Raw genomic sequence first — 8,667 nt, 5'->3', positions numbered from 1 at the left:
GGAAGGAGGGAACTCAATGTCAATTTAATCTCCCATAAAGGAATTAGGAAGCCTTAAGCACAAAACATAACTTCTCCATAATCAAAACATGCTTCAATCTAAGCAAAGTGCACATGTGATATTTCATCATAAGAATATAGGGTAGGTAAAAGAATCTTCCAACAAATTTTTACCTTCCATGCCACATGCCATCAAAAATTTCAAGAGGAGCTCCTAACCCAAATTCCTGAAATCATTCTCATACAGGACATACAATGCTTTGCCAAAATTCAAGGGAGTAATCCAATAAACTCAAAACTCCAACACACATGACAAAGTGTCACTTACAATTCAACCAAAGCCATCAAATTATTTGATATAAAACATCTCATAAAACTTTTCAATTATGAAGCAACTTAGAGAACCCTCCAACATAAAACAAACAAAGATCGCATCAAATCAAATTCGATTCCTAAATAAAACTTCTTACATGTAAAGCAATTCATGAAACTTTCCTACACAAGATCACCTATAAGACTCTCTAACCATTTCCCTAAAGATACCTTATGAAAGACTCACAAATAGCAACCACTTCTCTTTTCTTTCAAGATAGGCATATTCCCAATCAATTGTACTTCATATGGATGAAAGACAAAATAAGATTATGAAAATAGCCCTCAACGAGCATTAACACATACACCTTGCATGCATGTTTTTGCCAAAGAATAATATAATCTCTTATAGTCTTTCAAAATTTCTACAAAAAAAATCAGTTATTTATCACATGATTTGAACCATAAATAAGCACAAATTTCATATACGAGGAGTCCATTTCCAACCAATATAAATCAATGCATATTTTGTCTACGCCTTTATCCTTTCTTATTAAGTACTACCACCAACGCCTTGCATGCCTTTGTTAAAGAATACTATAATTTCTTGTATTCTATACATGAGTTCTAAACTACACAGAATAATACAACCCATCCATCAACATAATCTTCTGCAGATTTTCTTTACTAAGAACATAGCTTTAAACCATATAATTCATTCATGCTTTACAAACCTACCTAGTTTGATCTCCCAAGTGAGATATTTATGAAATAGAGAGTGCTTCATTTACAAGATGGCAAGGAATTATCTACAACAGAGAAGGATAAATCCTTCTCACATCATATCGAGTGAACAAGCTCATTACAAAAAGCCTCAATGCAAGACAATCTTTATAATTTTCATTTAGGATATTTCATCAAACACTTGGTGTGTGATGGTTACGGAATCACACAAAACAAACACCATGAAAGCCATGATTTATACACCTATTTGATGGAAGCCATTCAAGCAATATATAAAAGAACCTTCACAATCTACGACATCATATAGCTTGATCTTCATAATCAACAGCTTATAAAATAGGTGGTGTTTTATTCAAAAGAAATCCATAGGGAATTTACCATAGAAGCCAAATAAACAATGACTCCATCCTTCCTCGCAAGGGCTAAAACATTACTTGAGAATCAAGTACCGTGATAAAGTTAGATAATAGGAGGTGATGTCAGAGGCATCACCAAGTCTATGGTGACAAAAATTAAAGTCATTCCCACGAGTTTAAACATCAACCGCTCAAAGCCTTTTGAAACAAAGTTTCAGAAATAAATGAAGTCTTACTAAGGCATTTAATCGAGCAAGTGATATGCTATGTTGGCAAGGTTGTGCAAAACATATTAGCATGAAGAGTTCGATTCACACCTACTTGATCTAAACTCACATAGATAATCCACATAAAACCATCAATGATCATTGTAATAAATAACTCAACCACATGTGCACAAATCTGTAACAAAAGGAAGAAGAAAAAGACCCAGGCAATTCTCAGATTTTTGTAAAGAGATTCCATGAATTCTTTTTTTTATTCATTAATGAAGAGGAATAAGAAGGGAAGAAGAAAGAAGAAAGACAAAGGAAAAAAGAGAAAGAAAGAAGAAGAAGAAGGAGAAGAAGAAGGAGAAGAAGAAGGAGATATACCTGCTGTAGGAGAGAAAGCTTCGGTTAGGGCAAGAGGAGGTCGCGACCTGTGCCTGGGTTCGACTCCAGACGTCGAGCGAGGGTCGGCTGCAGTCGCGTGGGAGAGGGAGACGTCGGCTAGGAGCAGGAGTTCCGTCTGGGGCTCGGCTCTGGCGAAGGGGTCGGATGGGCTTCGGCCTTGGCTGGCCTCCGTGAGCAAGAGAGAAATAAGAGGGACGAGGGAGGTCATCAGCTAAGAATGGCGGGAGCAGATCCGTCGAAGAGGGTCGGCCTGGCTGGGGTCGCGCGAACAGAGAAGAGCGAGAGCGGGAGCGAGAGAGAGTTGGCCGCACGAGAGAAAAGAGAGGCGACTCGTTTCTCTGGGATCCCCCGAACTAAAGGGCGGCCTGGCGTGAAAAATGGATCCCTCGGCCTTAGTTAGGGCACGAAAGGGAGAGAGGGGAGATCGGAGCCGTCAAATCAATTTCTTGATCCAACGATGGGATTCAAATTGGCTTGGAAAGTTAATTAAGTTTTGATTAGGATTTAGTAAGACTCATTAGGCTGAAAGCAGGCTCAAATCAAACACAACTCGACTCAGTCCAGGCTAGCTTAGACTCGACTCAACTAGACCAAATTAAAGCAATAAAAATCAAAATCCAAATCAACGTTAATTCGAATTGAATCAAGCCCGACGAAGCCCGATCAACTCAACCAAGTGCACTCAAAACTAATCAGGACAAAAACGAGGTCAACAGCCCCTCCTACTTAACTTTCCCTAAAGCTTCATGAGGGGTAGAATTGGCAAAATGGTTTAAAGTTTACTTAAACGAATTTTGACAATTTTTAATTTTAATATCGTGCAAAATTAGATATATGTTATTTATACCATTTTGATCGAAATTTTGCGTAAAATTTTATAAAATTTATTGCGTCGAATTCTGATGACTTTGAAATTGTCTAATTTTATCGCGGTGCATCGAAATGCGTGCGGCACTAATGATCGATATATTTCAGGTTTTACACCCTCCACCTATATGCTTTGAGACCGGAAAACTTGATTTTAAAAGTGTTTAGGTGGGTCTAGCTGGTAGTCCTTTCTAGACATGATAATAAATTCAGGGGTCGGGCTGGCTATGCTTCATGTGAGACGTATTTTGTAAGTCCCTTTTCATTCTATTAGATTTAGGTTCGAGGCACTACCTCTCAGTAATCCTTGCCTTAGTTTTAGGATCTGAGATAATGGTTGATTCCAATAACCATACAAGTCCTCTCCTTTTGGGCAGTTCCTCCAACATATTTATTTGGAATGTATGTCCCAAACTTCTAATAAAAATGTCAACTTAAACAAAAGTTAGATTTTTAAAATGTAAAGCCCAACATAGGATAGTCCGAGCACCTCTGAGATTTCTCAGAATCAAGTGCTCCTACTTCATTTGACTCTCATTTCAAAATCTGATTCTAAGTTGATTCTTTCCCCCTTAGAATTCCTAAAGGCCAAAACCTTTAAATAAGACTTTCATGGATTCTAAAAATAAAATTTAGCCAATATTTAAATGATTTCAAAAAGAAAAGAAAATCACTAGTTTAATCAAAAGTTTTCTCAAGTACCAAAGCTTGAGATGCAATTAATCATAAGGGCTTGCCCCTATGGAAGATCTGTACCCCATAATAAATAATTCCCATTCGACCAAACATTGAATTTGGAAATCTCTGTTAAATTGTAAATTTTATTATTGAGTCCATAAAGAAATGATATTTTTCCCCTTCCGGATAATATATCATCATTCTTATGCCATACTCGATCATAAAGTATGCAATCATTTTGAGGACAACAAAAATTCTCCAACAATTGGCATCCTTAAGAACAACGTCGAAGGTGTCGGTTATCATTTATGTAACTATATAATACAGAATACTTCTTATTTGTCAGATCAATCTTTCTAATTTCATCATATGTTGTTGAATTCTAATATAATTAATAATTAAATATTCTTAAAGAGGAAGGAAACTATAAATTTACCTCAATAAATTTTTCTCCACTTCACTATTGAATCAAGGCTTGCTTCGCTTGGATTCTTCCTATCGACAATAATATTTTACTTCTTCAATTAGAGTAATGAAAATATAATTTTTTAAGTTGAACATAAATCGATAATTTAAGCACTTACTCTTTCCTCCAGAGTTAGGGAATGGAAGAAATTCAAAAAATTACAAATTCTTCTATCTTCCAAACTTTCTTCCTCTACGCTCAATTTAGATATCGACCTTTTCTTAGGTTTAAATCTTGGAAGAAATTGCCCAAAAAAATGAACAAACTTACCTTCCATCTCCTTTTTCCTCTCGGCACAGTTACTCTCGGCTGAAGCTTCTCACATTCATTTGCTTTCATTGGAGTGAGTGAATGAAGTTATTTCTCACGATTAGTCACTTCCTTTCACTCCCACATACGATTCCTTACTCGAATATGCAATCTAAACCCGCCGTCCCTTCTCGCGCCTGCGTTCTGTCCGCATGCTTCATTCGTTCAGCCCTCTTGTTCACTTGTTTGTTTGATAGGAGCCGATTCATTTACTGGTTCAAATAAACCGGCTGAACCAATTATTATAACCCCCCTCATTATAAAAATTTCATCCTTGAAATTTTTAAAAAATAAAAATAAATGGGTATACCTTCGTTGAATAGATATGAATATTGAGCTTTCATCTTTTATTCTTTCTCCTAAGTGGCATCTCTTTAAATTCCATGCTTCCATAAAATCTTTATAAATGGTTGCTCTCGATTTCTCAGTTGTTTCACATCATATTTCAATATTCTTTCAGGCTCTTCAACATATTTTAAATCAGGTTGTAGTTTAATGGATTTTGATAGAATTCTCTTTGACTCATATGATATATATTTGCGAAGCATAGATATATGAAAAACATTGTGCATTCATTGCATATGTAGTTGTAGATCCAATATGTACGCAATTGCAGTGCTGAGAAAAATATGTATTGGTAGATCCGTGCCGCTCCTAATCGGCACCGCAGCGCTACATGCTCGTTCCATTGTTTTTGTAGAACAGAGAGCATCAACACGACCACTTCAAATTTCAGCACCCTAGAGTCGCGACACTCAAAATCCCAATGCTGTAGCGCCACAGTTCATAAATTTTAGATTTATCAAATAAATCCATTTAAGGACTCTTTCTTGTTATAGTTCTTCCCTTTATACGACTTCAATCCAATGGATGAGATTGAGTCTTGCTGTCCCTAGAGTGTTGTAGGTGTGTAGGCAGCAAGAAGCATAATAAAAGCTGAAAAGAAGTGCAGCGAGCAGCTGTCCTTTCTCTCCTCCAGCCATTGATGCAGTTTCCTGAACATACTTGAATTTGCCACTTTTTTTTTTATTTGTCTTAAAACTACATATGTACCATATTTTTTACCTGATCTCTTCAACTTAAATTAACAATTTTTTTGTATGGCATAAAATATAATATCCGCTTCAACTGCTCTTTGCTCTCAAGTAGTTGCAGATGGCATTATTCAAGGGAGGGCAAACTTGGGCATGATGCTGATGACGCGTGATCTACAATGATTAGTTGCATATGGAAAATATTTTTTGAAGTTTGAGCTAAGGAACAGGGAAGTGAGTGTAGGGAGGCCACTCTCCTAAAAATATCTGTGCTAGATAAGGTTCCCAAACATTCACGCTTTAATGTAAAATACATGCTGATTAGATGTTAGCTTTTTTGAAACTTATTTTATGATTGTTTTTTTTTTATATATAAAGTCTATGAATGATTAAGAACTTAATATATCTTTATCATATATTCTATAACATAAATGCCTCTACGATGCAGATGTTCTTTTCTTCATTAAATGTATCTACACTTTTTTAAATTGATGCAACAAATAGACGAATGAGGGAACACATTTAGAAATCACTTGAGTTGGAAGGTGCAGTGATGTAGATTCCAATTTTTGTCTTTCCCTTTATTAGGTTTAGGGGACTGAAACTAGTGCCTCGATTGCCATAAATTATAGCCAGAAAGGAGAGAGGGGGGTGGGGGATGAGCTCCGTTGCTGTGGATATAAATATTTGTCAGAAAAAAATTGGGTTAGGAGCTCGTGACAGAAATTTGCACCAGAAACCCAAACAAATTTGCACAAGAGAAGGTCATTTGTCTAATAAATCAAAAACAACTGTTTTGTAGTCATGTTGTCTATTTGAGCGTGGCTTATAAATAAGTTACTACGTTTGATTACAGAAAATTGTCTTGCCGTTTCACAAGTAAAAAAGGAATTCTGTATTTAGCGTCTCTATTCGCTTACCTATAAGAGGAGTGGCACTGAAAAAATGTCTGACAATTTTGTACTTCATATTCATATTGCTAAAGAATACAAATCTCATTATAGGCAGGTTGTTATGGCTTTTTGGAGGAACACTTATAGTTGAGCTCTGCTATAATATGAACATCAGAAACTCTTTTTCAACTTGGTACACTGGCACATTAATTAACTGGTTTATTATGTTTTGGTTCCTTTATCACCTATTGGTTGTTCAAATAATGTTTCTTATTTTCTTTGATTTAATTGTTACTCGCTTCTCAATTTTCTTTTTAAAAATTTCTTTATAGATAAAGAACTTGTGGGAGATTGTACCTATGGTTGCTGGAGAGAGGTTTTTAAGCATGCTTCCATCATGGCATGCTTATGAGCGTGCTGCTGAGTACTTCGCATTTGCCTCGGGGGTTGAGCAGGTTTACACAAATATGGCAAAATTGAAGGTACTGAAAAACTTGGTTTTGTTTTCTTGTTTATCAGCTTAAACACCAAGGGGTTTTTATTTATTTGGAAACAAAGACTGAAAATATGTAGATGATTTTCATATTAAAAACGCATCTAGATCATTTAATCACTAGGAAAATGCATTGTGGTACTTGATGTTCCGCTGAATCTTTTTCAATGCACATGATATGTGAGATAGAAATGTGATCTCTTTCAGAGAGCTTAAATTATCTAGAATTTATGGCAGGGCGATTTGAAGCGGTATCAGCCCCAATACATAATTTCAGTTCCTCTGGTTTATGAAACAATCTACAGGTTAGTATTATCAATATTAGCTACAGATTTTGAATTGTCATCTGACTGGATTGTTGTTTACTTGCAGATTTCTAAAAAATAGCACTTATGCTTTATTCAACTTAGTGCTTGCTAGCATTGTTTTGTTTAATATTATGAATATGGTCCTTCTATAAATATTGACATGAGCACTTTCCTCCCTTGAGAAATTATTACCTATTCAACTTTATGATCCCTTCTAATCCTTCTTTTGTAGAAATTCCATCAGTATTGATTCGTATGCCTGCGCTGAGGAAAATCCTTGTTTACGAGAAAGTCTTTTACAATTTTACTTGTTTCCATTACATGATACCTTGCCGTAGTGATTAGTTTAATTTTTCCATGTGATTTGATATACTTCTTAGACTTTCATGATAGAAAGATCCTTGTTTACATTTGTTTGAATAAAATAAATTAAAATAATAATAATAAATAAATAAAGAGGGATGGGGCACGTCGGCACATCGCTAAAACTAAATGTGCACGTCGTTGATGGAACGACTCGTACAAGAGAATGAAAAAAATTAGAACTCACGCTCACTCGCACTGATTTCAATTTCAATCACGTTTGGCTTTTGACGCTCAATCTTGTTGACATGTTTTTTTGCATCAACCCGACCTCGATCCAGTCAGGCTCGATCGCACTTGACCAACTTGATCGAGCGTCGTTGAACAAAAATCAACCCAAACAAAGCCTCAATTTAATTAAATAAAGCTCAATTTAATTAAGTTAAAGTCAAATTAATCGGACCGACTTAAAATTGGTCCAAATCGAACCAAATCGGACCTCTTTGAACTAAATTTGATTCATTTCGACACCGATTCAAGCTTAATTTTGTGAAATTGACTTAGACAGGCCCAATCGAATTTGAGCCGACTCATATCGATTCGGACTCAACCCTAGCCCAATTGACCCAATCTAGATCCAATTAACCCCAAATAGGTTAAATTGACCTCTTGGTCCTTTCTCATAATTTGCCCAAATCGGGAATCCCCATCCAATGGCCAAGATTAAAAAATCGGCGGCTACAGTGTCAAATCCCTTACTTTTCCTCTAATTTGTGTGGCTACAATAATATATCACATGAAAGATCCACTTGAGAGAAAAAAAAGTCCCCATGTTTCGTGTATAGAGGGAGCAGGAGGCAAGAGAAGAGGTTATTCGACTGTTGCTTGTTGTGTGCATCCAGACCAAGCAGAAGAAAGCGACAGGGAAAGGGATTCGGGACTCCTTGAGGAAGCAGCCGATTGAGCCTTGTTGACCTCCGCAGACAAACCCAAAAGAACGAAAAATAATACTTGTAAACTGTTGGATTCACGAAACCTGCCGCAAATCCAGCTGAAATCGGCGCCGAACAATCGCATCCCGTGATTTCTGCTTGAAGCCCGCTCTCGATCTCTACCCGCTCGCGTCGTTAAATACCCGACCCAAACGAGGCTTTCGTTTGCGGCTTCCTTCTGTTCGATCCCACACACACGAACTCCTGCCCTCTCCCATTCGCTGCTCCCTCTTCTCTTCCATTTCACGATCAAAGCCTCTGACCGAGCTCAAGCCCAGTCCGATCCAAGCCATAGCCGG

At 36.7% G+C, this 8,667-nt stretch overlaps 1 long non-coding RNA gene across 1 annotated transcript; it reads left to right on the top strand.

Annotated features, from left to right (window-relative positions):
* The first annotated feature begins 1,980 nt into the window (after positions 1-1,980).
* On the top strand, positions 1,981-8,661 carry LOC110092763. Its single transcript, XR_002302623.2, has 3 exons — positions 1,981-5,660; positions 6,605-6,754; positions 7,003-8,661. It is a non-coding gene; the product is annotated as an uncharacterized LOC110092763 (long non-coding RNA).
* The last annotated feature ends 6 nt before the right edge of the window (positions 8,662-8,667 follow it).

The sequence above is a fragment of the Dendrobium catenatum genome, unplaced genomic scaffold (genome assembly GCF_001605985.2).
Source record: "Dendrobium catenatum unplaced genomic scaffold, ASM160598v2 original_scaffold_9696, whole genome shotgun sequence".
Lineage (NCBI taxonomy): Eukaryota > Viridiplantae > Streptophyta > Magnoliopsida > Asparagales > Orchidaceae > Dendrobium > Dendrobium catenatum.
Note: the sequence above shows the minus strand (reverse complement) of the source record. Positions and strands in the feature narration are given on the sequence as shown.